Raw genomic sequence first — 15,121 nt, forward strand, 5'->3', positions numbered from 1 at the left:
TGCTTCATGATCAATTTTATGTTTATTTCAATCCTAAATCCCAAGTTTTTACTAAAATCTATTTCAGAAAACCCTGATTTCAAGGCCATAGTCTTGCTATCAGGGGCAATTTGGTCATTTAACCTAAATTTCGAAATTCTAAACCCTAATTTTTATATTTTTAATCATGTCATATCATATTTAGTTTAATTTATTTTTATTTGAATTCCAAAATCCCATTTTTATAAAATATTCTTCTGAAAACCCTGATTTCAAGGCCATAGTCTTGCTATCAGGGGTATTTTGGTCATTTTGATCCAAAATTCAAATTTTCAAATCTCATTTTTATTATTTATTTAGTTTTATGTCATATTTTATTAAGTTTATATCAGAAAATTATGGAAAAAGGCTTATATCTAGCAAAATCCAGTAATTTCTAGATGTTACTGGATAAATCTAGAAAAGTCGACATTTCTTCACTAACAAGTTTTCTAGTTTTGCAGGAATATTGAAGACTTTACTTTCCTTTAAATTTCTGTATTTAAATTCAATTAGTGATGTAAATTGTAATTAAATTTGGAATAAGAATTTCAATTTCTGCTTAGATTAGGATTTGCATTGCATATAGTTTAATTCTACAACTTTTAATATCTGATGAATATATCATTCATGCATATTTTTATAAATCCACCATGGTCTACACGAATGGCATGTGCACTAGCCCTTATGGAGTTGACAAATTCGATGGAATTCATATTTATAGCCATAGTCAGAATACGAATGAGACCCAGATTTGTGATCTTCATATTAGCCACATTCAGCCTACACTCTTAGGCTAACTTCAAAATACACTGCATTTTTCAAAACTCAAAAGGATTTTCTCAATTCTTTAAAATCAAGTCTTTCAAGTTCATATTCATTCATTTCATTCATTTTCAAATTCCAATTCCAATTCAGAGAAATCAATTTTCTCAAAATTTTCTAAGTCTTACTCAGAAATCGATTTTCTCAAAAACATTGAGTTTTCAAAGGATATTCCAACTATTTCTCAAGTTCAAATCATGATTTTCTATGCTATATTTTCAATTTCAAAGTTTGAATTCAGAGAAATCAAGTTTTTCCAAAGTTATTTGGATTTTCTCAGAATCGATTTTCACAAAACCCTTATATTTCTTCAGAAATCGATTTTCACTTTCTCAGAAACATTCTCTCAATCATGATTCACGATTTTCAAAGGATTTCTTTTCCAAAAAATTCCAAGTATTTCAAATCTCAGAAGCAAATATCATGTTTTCAAATATGCATTTTCAGAAAATTCATAGCACATGCCTCATTCTTTGTGCATTTAGGAAATAGAACACAATTTAGACAAGTTGAGTAAAGCTAAGCACACTTTTGATCCTTGGTTCAATTACCCCTGTTAAAGGCACCAGGAACGGTTGAACCTTGTACCGACAAGCGAGTCCCTTTCCTCGGAATTATCCCACATTTTAAAACGGAGGCGAGTTATTTTTAAAATCTTTTTCAAAGGTCAATTTGACTTGCAAAAGTAAAATTTTGCGATGATAACATGTTTGGCGACCGTGATGGGACCTGTCTTTGCCTGATCAATTGTGTGCTTAACTTAGTTCAAATTGTCAAAATCGTATTCCATGGAATGTCAGCTTTTATTTTATGATTATCATGTGAACCTAGGAGCCTAGACTTGAACCCAACTGACATGGATTGCATGTAGACTAGGCATGGTTTGGTAGGACCATATTGAGGAGAATTATTCATGCTCACATAGACTTAGGTCTAATACAACACTCCTCAATCTAGGAATTGTATGAAAACAATGATTGCTTCTTCAATATTTCAAAATTCTATCTTTTTAGGTTTTAGAGCCCTCTGTTTGCTTGCATGTGCTCATGTTTTAAAAAAACCACCCCATCTATCTTTACCTGGTCTTCACGTTGCTGGGCTTTCTTCCAGAACCATAGTTCGGGACAAAGCCTCACAACTGGGCCACCTATTTGGGTGAAACCCCCCCTGCCACGTACCAAGGGTCATAGTCCAACGTATATCGGCAGGCGCTCAAGGATGTTGGAAAACTTGAACCTAGAACCGAAGAAATTGATTTTATGCCACGTACATCGAGCGTTGGCTTGAGTATATCGGCATAGCATGATTGAACACAGATAATCTGAACCTTAGAGTTAGGATTAAGGTCCTACAGCTATTTCAAAACTTGTGCATTTAGAGTCAGCTTCTTAGGGAATGTTGTATGTGCATAATTGTTTGTGCAGGATGTGGTGTATTCATTTTCTGTCTTATTTTATCATATTTTTCAAATTTTTCCAAAATATTGGATGATTTTTCAAGTACCTTATTTATGAAACCTTTCTTTGTATTTTTTTAAAACCCTGGACGATTTTCCAAATTCTCCTTGATTTTTCTCAAAATTCCAGGTGATTTTCCATCCTTCCTTCCTTCTGGATCTCGAATTTCCTGCTTTATTTTTATCCTGCCTGTAATTTTTCAAAATTTTTGTATTTTTCTGAGTCTTATTTCAAATTTTCCATGTTTTTCAGTCTGATGGCTTCCAGTCAACTTGATTCAGTCTTTCCTGAGGGTCACATCTCCTACGAGGTGCGACAAAGTCTTCATGAACATCGAGTCCTCAGCATCGGATCCTTCCTTCCCCGGTGGTATTTTTCATGGCTCAAGAACTTCTCTCATATGTTTCTGAACCATTTGGACGATTATGGGTTGAAACTGGCATCCGTAGTGGGAAAGCAGACAGTCAACGGTAATTTGATCCATGCACTGGCAGAGCGATGGAATCTGAGCACTAGTACCTTCTGGTTCCCATGGGGGGAGATGACTTTATTGATGGACGAATTCTCGGAGATTATGGGATTACCTGAACCAGCTGGTCAGCCTGAAGATCCACTAGAGAAATAATTTTTTATCAATGTCAAGGGTCTGAATCCCCGAGATGCTTTAGCCTGAATGGCAGGATGCAAGTCTTGGCCATTAGTGGAGGAGAATGGAAATGAATATGTGAACCTGCTCGAAATCTACAGACAATATGGGGCATTTGTAGAAGTCAGTTCCTTATCTCGAACAGCTCGAGAGAGAATCCAACATGTGATGGTCTTATGCACTGTGGGATTAGCTCTCTTTCCAGATGGGTGGAATTACATGGATATCAGGATAGTTCTACTTCTGCGAAGATGGGGAAGTCGACAGACCAGTCGCCTCTCCATAGCCATGGCCGCACTCGCTTTCCTGTACCGAGGGTTGACCCGTTTCACACTCGGAGAATCAATTCTAGTCGAAGGGTGCACCTATGCATTGTAGTCTTGGTTCCTCCGGCATGTGCCAGCCCGAGCCAGTTCATTCAGATATAATGGTGAAAAACTTCTTCCAGTTGCACGATACCGATTCTTGATCGATAACCTTCAGGAGGAAGAGGTTGTTTGGGACTACTTTGATCGTCAGGAATCACTTCCCATATATACTTACGCATACGACAAGCGGTTCAGGCTACTTGGCCCATTCTTCTGCGCATACTACCATCCAGAGCGTTGTGTCAGACAATTCTCTCAGAGACAGAAGCGCATAAAAATTCGTCTACTATCGGGGATCTTGCCAGAGTTCAATCTCACATCAGATCAGTGGTCCGGAGCATACCATTCTGTCAGACATGGCTGGGATTCTTTTGTTACTCTTACTATTTTTCCTGGTCCTCGAGTGTCCTCTGATTATCAGGAGTGGTGGAAAATTGTTTGTCCCCCTCCCCTTTGTCAAATATAGTATTAATAAAATCATGTTTTTCCTTCAATAAAATTCCTTTAATTTTCATTCCATCTTGGTTTGACGACCTCGCCTAGGTAATAAGGTATATTTTTCAGTTATTTATTTTCTTTATAAAGGAATGACAACACAATTGTCATAATCCCAACGACGACTCAATCCCTAGTAATGTGATACTCTTTCAATTGTCTACCAAAATTCTCAACAAATATTTTCTTCCAATCAAAAGCCTAACCATTAATTTTGCCTTGCAGAAAACATTCGTGATATTTAAATGGTTCAGACAAGGTCAGGAAAGAAAACTGCACCAGTCGAAGGCATCGTACATTCAACAGCTTCAGAAGAAGAAATGGATTTCCCGCGTTCCGGTAGAAATCAAGGGCAGCAGGTTGAGGATGACATCAATCCTCAAATATATGCCATGTTTAAAAAGATGATGACCAAGATGCTGGCAAAACGAGCTGAAGCCAATACAGAGCAGACTCAGGGCAAACAAAAGGCAAAGGGTCGGATAGTCAAAAATATTTTAAAGCTACCCAAGAAGCGTGCTCAGAATACTGATACGACAGACGAAGAGGAATCAGTAGAAGACATTGATGAAGAGTATGAAGTCCAGCAAGCATTTCAAAGATCCCCTCATAGACAAGGGACAACATATAAATTGAAAAATCAAACAATGGATGATCCAGTCCAAATACAGTTGAAGGAAATGGCCAAGATGATTAAATATTTACAAGTCTGTGACAAGGGCAAGAAGGTCTTTAGAAGAAAAGACTTCTACGAAGGCATCACCCCCGTCAGGAATAATCAAGATTCAAAAAAGATGATGAACTCTGCCTTCTTCGTCAATGCCAACCACGATGATTGCAAAGATAGAAAAGGCAATCATACAAGTCAGAAAGAGAAATCTTCAAAGCAGAGTGGAAAATTGAGTCAAGAGAAAGAAAAGATAAAGCAGGACGGCTAGGGTTACAATCGCCAGTTTACTCCTCTCGAACAGTCTCTCGATGAAATCCTTGAATATATGTTGGCCAAAGAATTGGTAAAACTCCCAAAAGTCACAAATCCTCCCACAATCATGGGAAGATTTATGGACCAGTTCTGCAAATTCCATCGAGCAGTAGGGCATGATACCGACCATTGTTTCGTCTTCAAGAACATTGTCCAAGATTATATCGACAAGAATTTCTTTGTTGAGAATGAGAAAGAATATTGGTCGACTATCTCGGCCAAGACTCAACAGAAGTCAAGCAATCAGCAAAAAGTACAGCATGACGGTCGGAACCAGGACTGCAAGATGGCCCCATTGGATCAAATACTCGAGAGTTTCTTGGAATACATGCTCACAAAAGATATGGTCGGATCTCCAGAGGCTCACTTTACTCTTTCTGCCAATGATTGCAATCATGATAACTATTCAGAAGGATCTAAGGGCCAAAAAGGAAAGTTCTCCAACAATGATAAGCCTCTTCAATCTAGTCCTCAGCATAAAGAAAAAGGTCAAGAAAAGCCAAAGCACAAGGATTGGAGTACGGATCGAAAGTTTACCCCTCTGGATCAGACACTGGAGAGTGTTCTGGAATACATGCTCGCAAAAGATATGATCTGTTTACCTAAAGTAGTTGATCCCGCAACAATCATGGGCAGATTCAAAGAAAAATTCTATAAATTTCATCGGGCAGTAGGGCATGACACTGAGAATTGTTTCGTCCTGAAGAATATCATTCAAGATCGCATCGACAAGAATCTCCTTGTTGAAAATGAGGAAGATACCAGTTGACCATCCTGATCAAGTTTTCCAAGAAACTAATAATATCAAGACTATGTCATCTTTAATCATTTTGCTTTTGGTCATTTTAAAAGGACAATACAGTCCCAGTTTTCTTACCAACTTGTTATTTCTCTTCAATAATTGAATAAATTATCCATTTTCCTCATAAACTTGATGTCACCTTTTATTCTCCTTCTCTGCAAAATGTTCTTTTATGAGGAATGAACATCTTCAGAGTCCCAGAATCAATCCAAAGTCAGAAAGCATTCTTCAAATATCAATTACTTATCCTTTCATCCAACTTCTCACTCCCCAGTTATACTGGGGCATTATTTTGAAAATTGTCTTCAAAACATTCTGTATGCAGGCAAAATCAAACAAATCTCTTATTTTGCATGCATGTGTATTCATTTACATCATTTTGCATACATTTGCATTCATTTGCATCCATTTACATTCATTTGCATCAAATTCATTTCCCCTTCAGGTTAAGGGATAAACTTGAACTACCCATTCAGGGTAAGGGATAAATCCTGAGACCCCGACAGTTGTCCAAGTTGTCGTGAGGGTGAAGACTGAAAATCTTCTATCAAAATCAATTAGTAATTTTTCAAAAATCCAGTGTTCATGCTGGTAATTTTTTCAAAAATCCAGTGTCCGTGTTGGTAAAATTTCAAAAACCCAGTGTTTGTGCTGGTAATTCTTCAAAACTCAGTGTTTGCGCTGGTAAAATTTCAAAAAAATAGTGTTTGTGCTAGTAAATTTCTAAAACCCAGTGTTCGTGCTGGTAATTTTTCAAAACCCAGTGTTCGTGCTGGTAAAATTTCAAAAAAACAGTGTTCGTGCTGGTAAATTTCAAAAAACCTAGTGTTCGTACTAGTAATTCTTCAAAACTCAGTGTTCGTGCTGGTAATTTTTCAAAAAATCCAGTGTTCGTGCTAGTAATTTTTCAAAAACCCAGTGTTCGTGCTGGTAAGTTTTCAAAAAACCAGTATTCGTACTAGTAATTTTTCAAAACATAATGCTTATACTGGTTCATTTTCAAAATCCGGTATTCACACTGGTACACTTCAGAATTTCAGTGTCCACATTGGTGTAGTTTTTCTTCAGAATTCGAGTTCCGATTCGAATCTCATTTCCTTCTTTTTGTCTAGTTTCCTTTGGGATTCGAGTTCCAACTCGAATCTCCTTTCCTTCTTTTTGTCTAGTTTTTCTTCGGGATTCGAGTTTTGACTCGAATCTCCTTTCCTTCTTTTCGTCTAGTTTTCCTTTGAGATTCAAGTTCTGACTCGAATCTCCTTTCTTTCTTTTTGTCTAGTTTTTCTTCGAGATTCGCGTTCCGACTCGAATGTCCTTTCCTCCTTTTTGTCTAGTTTTCCTTCGAGATTCGAGTTTCGACTCAAATCGCCTCTCCTTCTTTTGTCTAGTTTTCCTTCAAGATTCGAGTTCTGACTCGAATTTTCTTTTCCTTCAGGATTCAAGTTTCGACTCGAATTTCTTTTCCTTCCACAATGGATCTAGTTTTTCTTCGAAGATTCGAGTTCCGACCCGAGTTTTCTTTTCCTTCTGAATTGGTCTAGAAAATTAGAGTTCTGACTCAAATTTTCTTCCAAATCCAATTCAAATGTCTAGAGTTCCGACTCGAGTTTTCTCCCAAATCCGATTTGTTTAGCTTTTCTTTAAAGGTTTGAACTCCTACTCAAACTTTTTTGCAATTTAGTAATTGGTCTAGAAGATTAGAGATCCGACTTAAATTTTCTTCCAAATCCAATTCAAATGTCTAGAATCGGTCCAGAAGATTAAAGTTCCGACTCGAGTTTTCTTCCAAATCCGATTTGTTTAGATTTCCTTTAAAGGTTTGAACTTCTACTTAAACTATCCTGTAAATTGGTCTAGAAAATCCGAGTTTCGACCCGAATTCTCTTTCAAAATCCAATTCATCTAGTCTTTCCTTGAAGATTTGAATTCCGATTTGAACCTTCAGACCGAACCCAGTCTTACACCGGTCCGGTTAAATCCAATTTTGAAATTGGTCCCTTTTATGAAATCCAACCTCGCCTAGGTTGCCTTACCAAATCTCGTATTGGTAATCTTTCAAAAAACCAGTGCTCGTACTGGTAGTCTTTTAAAGCTCAGTGCTCAAACTGATACGTTCTCAGTTGAACCAATTTCGGCCTTTGGGCCATCCAATCACCAATGTCGGCCCTCAGGCCATCCAATTACCACCTCGGCCCTCGAGCCACCCAATTTTCAAATTTTCAATTTCGACCTTCGGGTCACTCAATTTTCAATTTTGACCTTTGGGTCACTTAATTCCCAATTTCGACCTTCAGGTCAATCAATTTCCAAATTTCCAATTTCGACCTTCAGGTCAATCAATTTCCAATTTCGACCTTCAGGTCAATCAATTTCCAATTTCCAATCTCCAATTTCCAATCTTCAATTTCCAAATTACAATTTTGACCTTTTGGTCACTTAATACCAATTCCAATCATTTCTCTTGCAAGAGACCCTTTTCATAGGGAGAGTTCGAGGGAGCTCATTCTTTTCGCATGCTATCCTTTGTTCACTTAGCCCCTTTTTAGGGAGAGTTTGAAGGGACTCGTGTCTTTGTGAACCGTTTGTAAAACAAATTTCCAATTTCATACAAGGAACTCTTAGTTCAGAGAGAGCTTCGACGAAAGTTTGCTTTCCTTGTGACCACAATTTCATACTAGGCCATTTCATCATGAAGGACTTTCTTTTCAGGGAGAGGGTGATGGACTCGTTCCTTCGTGACCAATTCACTGACCTCACCATTACCGGCCCCCTTTCCATAAGAGAAGCCTAATGTTAGGAAGTTTTGACGAAAGCTTAATTTCTCTTTGAAAGTTCGTTTTGCAAACACCTCCTCTTCAGGGAAGAAAGGAGTAATTTCTATTTCCCATTTCTGAATCTTCTTCTTTGAGGAAAGGAGAATAAAATTTTTGTTGGGGATGCGTTGAGTCGTGCTTCAAAAGCTCGCTTTCACGAAGGATTTCAAGAAAATTTTGTCAATTTGTCATTAAATATTTGTTGATTTCAAAACCTTCATTACAAAAAAATTATTACCTCAGAATACCTCCAGTATTATTTCTGAAAGGACAAAGCTTTCGCGAAAAAAGATTCAAAATTCAAAATCTTTCTATTGGCCACTCAAAAGGATGAAGAATAAATCCACGATATGGCCAGCAAAGAAAATTCAATGTTGTTGCAAAGCCATAAGTGATTGATATTGATCGTAGTCAATGGCACATTTTTAAATATCGTTCTTGGAAAACAAGACAGTCAAAATATCCTCAGTGATACAGAAAAATCCATTCAATTTTCATATCTCCTCAATCACCTAAGCTGCAATTAAATATCTACAAAAGGGATCTCTCAATTGTCATCAAGATGAAGACGAATTATGCGAGTTAGACCCCAGGGGCCAAAGAAGATTTAGATCATCTCTAAGATGACGGAGTTTGTGACGGATCTAGGGAAAGTCCAAAGCATTGTCGAGATGAAGGTAGATGTGATGAACCTCCCGACAATCCCTAAAAGGTATTTAATTTCTGCTATCACCAAAAGATTTTCAACCAAAGAGCCAACAACCGTCAATATAATTCCTGAGAGAAAAAAAGAATTGAAACATCTTCGAGTTGAAGGAGTTTGTGACGTACCCTTCCAAAAGAGAGAGAGAGAGAGAAAGAGGAAAAAAAAAAGCTGGGACATCTCCAAAATGAAGGATGATGTAATGAATTCCCCAAAAACCCAAGAGAGCTAAAAAAGACCATCATGAAAAAAGAATCCCAGGATATCAAATTGTTAAATCTACCAAGAATCTTCTTTAAATTTTGTGAAATTCTTTTATCAATATTTTTTCACCAATTGCTTTCATAATATCAAGAATACTCTCTTTTCTGCTCATATCAAGGAAATTGATAGCTTCCTTGAAAGAAAGTCAATCGCAAGAAATTTGAAATCGAATCTTGATTCTACAGAGTTAAGCCTAGTCAGAGGTAATACTTTAGGTAGAAAATAGGGAATATTTTCAAAACAATGTGCATCATTTTCAATTATTTTGAATCAACAATAATTTTCAACATTTTGACAATATTTTCTAGCTATCCTGGCGTGAAGCGAGAACTTGAGGTTCATCTTTGGTGTATCCTAACATCAGTTGTTATCTCTTTTCGGACTTGATAACGGGAGTTTTCAAGATTCCTTCCCTTCTTTGGTATAATCTGAGCGTCTGGGCTCTCAGATTCGCAGACTTCCCTGTGTCCCCACTGTCCCACTATAGACAGTCCAATTTCGGCTTGAGGTTAAGCCACAAATCATTTTCTCGCAAAAGGTCATCAATTTCAAAAGTTATTTAGTCTCAGCAATGAGGCGCCCAAAATCAAACCCCTTTTCAAGCTTTAGGGACCCCAATTTCATCCTTTTGCAGAACCCCTATCGGATTTATTGTCCAAAATCCGAAGGTTCTATCACGGTCTCTTCTTTCAAGGATTTCGTTCATTTCTGCCCAATCAAGTTAAGGGTATAAACCTGAGCCTCCTTTGATGAGGTATTTCATTTTCCGCCTAATCAGGATAAGGGTACAAACCTGAGCCTCCTTTGATGAGGTATTTCATTTTCCGCCCAATCAGGATAAGGGTACAAACCTGAGCCTTCTTTGATGAGGTATTTCATTTTTCGCCCAATCAGGATAAGGGTATAAACCTGAGCCTCCTTTGATGAGGTATTTCATTTTTCGCCAAATCAGGATAAGGGTACAAACATGAGCCTTCTTTGATGAGGTATTTCATTTTCTGCCCAATCAGGATAAGGGTACAAACCTGAGCCTCCTTTGATGAGGTATTTCATTTTCCACCCAATCAGGATAAGGGTACAAACCTGAGCCTCCTTTGATGAGGTATTTCATTTTCCGCCCAATCATGATAAGGGTACAAACCTGAGCCTCCTTTGATGAGGTATTTCATTTTTCACCCAATCAGGATAAGGGTACAAACATGAGCCTCCTTTGATGAGGAATTTCATTTTCCGCCCAATCAGGATAAGGGTACAAACCTGAGCCTCCTTTGATGAGGTATTTCATTTTTCGCCCCATCAGGATAAGGGTACAAACCTGAGCCTCCTTTGATGAGGTATTTCATTTTCCACCCAATCAGGATAAGGGTACAAACCTGAGCCTCCTTTGATGAGGTATTTCATTTTCCGCCCAATCAGGATAAGGGTACAAATCTGAGCCTCCTTTGATGAGGTATTTCATTTTCTGCCCGATCAGGTTAAGGGTACAAACCTGAGCCTCATTTGATGAGGTATTTCATTTCCGCCCGATCAGGTTAATGGTACAAACCTGAGCCTCATTTGATGAGGTATTTCATTTCCGCCCGATCAGGTTAAGGGTATAAACATGAGCCTCATTTGATGAGGTATTTTATTCCCCAATCAGGTCAAGGGTTTAAACTTGAGCGTCATTTCATACGAGGTATGTCCGTCCCATCCAGGATAAAGACAAAACTTGAACTTCAATCTTGTAGAATGAATATTTCTTTTTTATTCTCCATTTCATACCTATCATAATCACTGTCAGAGCTAATTCTTTAATACCCGATCAGATTTTTTTAACTGGGGCATTTTTTTTAGCCCAAATTTGGTGTGTTTTTCTTTGCCACTAAGCTCAGCTTATAACCGGCTTAGTAGTAAAGAGGGGCATCTGTAAACACCCCAAATTTTCACTCTTATCCAGTGCTTACATTTCATGTGTCATTGCATATCATTGCATGCATTCAACATGCCATTTCATTGCATTGCATAGCATTGCATCTCATTTTTGAGATCCAGCACTCCTGTTTTTAAACTATTTAATCCAGATTCGAGTTTTAAAACTTTTCTTTCAAAATCAATTTTAAAACCTGGGCTTTTAATCAATATTTTGTCATTTGCCAACCCCCAGGACCCTATATTTTGAAGTGTTTTTCTCAGAAAACAATCTCTATTCGTTTTAAACTCAATTTTCAACTAATTTCAATTCTCATATGAGACCCATTTAGGTGGTGTCGCTTCTGGATGCCTTCATTTATCAAATTTCTCAAAAATTTCAGAGTCCTAATTGGATCAGGACTCCATCTTTTTATCTTTTTATCTTTTTAAAACATTTTCAAAACTCTATTTTGATTTTAAACCGGTTAGGGTCATATCCCTTGTCCATTTCCCCCATTTTGGCCAAAATCTTAGAGTCTTAGTTGGATCAGGACTCTTTTTCCAGAGTTCTAGTCGGATCAGAACTCTATTTTTTATTACCTTTTCTACCTATTTTGGAAAAAACCTTTCAAAATCTTTCGTTTTGGCCAAAATCCCAGAGTCCTAGTTGGATTAGGACTCTTCTTCAAGAATCTCAGTCGGATTAGGACTCTGTCTTTTGTCACTATTTTTACCTATTTTTAACCAAATCTTTCAAAATGAGTCAAAACTCAGAGTTTCAGTCAAAACAAGACTTTGTTCAGAGAGTCCTAGTTGGATCAGGACTCTGATCCTGATTTTAATTTCGAGAGAACTTTTCAAAATTCTTTTCATCTATCAAAACTATTACACTTTTATCAAAGAATTTCAAAATTCTGAGGTTTTATCCCAGAGTCCTGATCAAATCAGAACTCTATCCAAAGTTGGTTTTCACACTTCTATTTCATTGATTTTCAAAAGTTCTGTTTAAATTTCATCATTTGCTTATCAGAAAACCAAAAATTTTTAGTCCTAGTCGAATTAGGACTCTTCTTTAGAGTCCTAATCAGATCAGAACTCTGAACCAAAACTTCAATTTTAATCTATTTTCACTGGTTTTTCAAAATTCTCTCATTTGTTTTCTCAGAAAATCCAAAAATATGAAAGTCCTAGTTGTGAACTCCCCAATTTTTCAAAATCTTTTAAATATTCCCTTTTTGCCCCTGATATCAGTTTTTAAGCAAATGAGTCATTTCAAATCTAAATTCCAGTTCATTTCTCAAATTAAATTCATTTCATATGTTTAAATTGATTTCGGATCTGGATCCATTGTCCAGATCTAAATCTGAGCCTCGTTGTCCAACTTTTAAATAAAAATAACAGAAAATACCAAAAATAGTTTTTAAATAACTCGGACAGTCCATCCGACATCTGTTTGGATCCATCATGTTGTATTTCTTGATTTGAGTGTCAAAACTCGAACATTTCTCAAAACCTGGGTCCAAACCCATTTTTTGAAGAAATCTCCTCTAAATAACCTCGAAAACCTTCTTTTTGTAAATATTTCTCAAAAATACACAAAAATTAGTTTAATCCTTGTTTTGCCGTACATTTGAGGATTTTTATTCCAAAAATAAAAAAAATGTAGAAATACCGAGAAAAGAACAAAAAAATAAAAAATAATGAAAGAAAATTACAAAAAATAGAAATGGTTTTTAAGAGAAACCCGTTTTGAAAATTCTTTTTATAAGGAGACCTCTTTTGGAAAAAGTAAAAAAACCTTGCAAAAACTCACAAATCAAGTTAGGGTTTCGGGGGGGAGACTCTCTCGAATTTTCTCCCTCAGCCGCCTCCATTTCTCTCTTCACTCTCTCTTTCTCTTGATTCTCTTCTTCACGAAACCCTACATCTCCCAAAAATCTCTTTCCTCCATGCCCCGATCTTCAACTTCCCCATTCTCCACCTTCGATCGCCAACCTCTCCTCCCTCATCTCGCACATCTTCAACAAACTCACCTTCTCGATCCCTCTCTCTCCCCTATTTAACAAACCGAAAAGAAAACCCTCAGGACCGCGTTTCACTCCACCATACTCCTTCTCCTTTTTTTTCTCTTCCTCACCTTCCTATCTCCTCTGCTTCTCCTCAAATGCAAGTCCTTAAATAACAAGTCGACTACCTCCACCATTACAGGTAAGTATGTTTTCTTCTCCTCTGTAAATTTTTCTTCCCTCTTTGAGTTTCTTGCTTTTTAAACCCATTAACGCACCATGGGTGACGTTGGGTTGCCTGTGTAACATCAACCCACCCATGTGCAATAGCAATGGAATATTTACTCCGACATTTCCTTCTTACGTTTATTAAAATCTCCCTGGTTTTGGTTAAATGTCTGTTTTCAAAATTTCATTTTCATCATCCGATCCCCTGCTTTTTTCTGTTATTTATTTCAAGTATCATCTATGTTTTGATTTTCTCATTTTAAATAGCATCAAATTTATAATGACTGCATGTGTTCATTTACATTTCCCTCTTTCTCATAATTGTTTTTCCTATAAATCCTCTCTGGTCATATGTTATTCAAATGAGGTGGATGGGGATTGAATACCCATCTGCCGATGAGTCGTATGATGCAGCAATAAAGTCCTCAGTCCGTTCTCCTTATGGAAAATTGGATCGATGTATTTGCTTTACATGTTTCAGTTTTCCATATTTTTATTCCTGCTAGTTCTCAATTTTATTTCCATTTTTTATTTTGTGTTAATATTATGATCCTTGATTCCAACAGCTTTATGTTATGCTCTTCCCCCTCTATTTCCTTTTTCTTTTATCGAATTTCAGTAGTCCATAAACAACGATAACCTCATCACCGCCCGGTGTATGACAACTTCCATGGCCTATTCAACACTGACGATCGGCACTACATCATAGATCATATGTATTGGTTTGTTTTCCATTTGTCTGCATCACATTCCTGCATTTCTTTTAGCATTTCATACTTGTTTCATCATATTGATCTTTCATTTCAGTACCTATCATTTTCGTCCAGCACCATGTGCCTATGCATCATGATTCATATTAGTTTTATACGAAGTCTGTCAGTCATCTCTTAGATTCTTGATTAGTTGCCTCAAAACGGTTCATGATTGATCTCTCGCAAGTGACTAATCCTCAGTCTGGTGCTAGATAATCATCCATTGAGAAGGTAAAAGAATGGAATAAAAAAAAAGAAAGTGAGGTGGGAACAAGAGGAAGACTTGAACCTCGAATCTGAATGATGGATTAAGGAAACCGATTCTGGTGATACAGTACAGGTGGAGCAATGAACAACTTCAGATTTGCTGGAGTCAAGTTGGTCTTGTTGGGCAGCGACCATTTTGTAGCAACCAGTCTACCTGCTGTGAATAAGTCGATTCACTGTTGCTAGGAAATCGTTCATCAGTGGAGTGTTACGAAGGACTATATAGGTGATATCATTTAAGCACATTCAGGTTATATGTCAATGGATATCTACAACGGATCAATTGCGTTGATTGATGCATTTTCATTGGCTGGTCCTAAGGTAATCTTCTGATATCTAGCAAGTTTTGTTGAGAAAATTTAGCATATCTGGTGCAATTTTTTTTTATTTTATTAAAATCAATTGACAGGTCGAGTGTTTGAATGGATCTGGTGATCGATTTCCATATCTGGTGTGTTTTTATGGAGTAATTGAATATTGTATCTGAGTTTAGCGGATATTCCCTATGTCTACTTGCTATCTGGCCCTCACCACTTACACCTCACCATTTTTTTTTATTTAATTGTCGTTACATCTTCGTTTAACTAGCTTCCATACCTTTACAA

The sequence above is a fragment of the Nuphar pumila genome, chromosome 9 (genome assembly GCF_984573655.1).
Source record: "Nuphar pumila chromosome 9, dmNupPumi1.hap1.1, whole genome shotgun sequence".
NCBI classification, from domain to species: domain Eukaryota; kingdom Viridiplantae; phylum Streptophyta; class Magnoliopsida; order Nymphaeales; family Nymphaeaceae; genus Nuphar; species Nuphar pumila.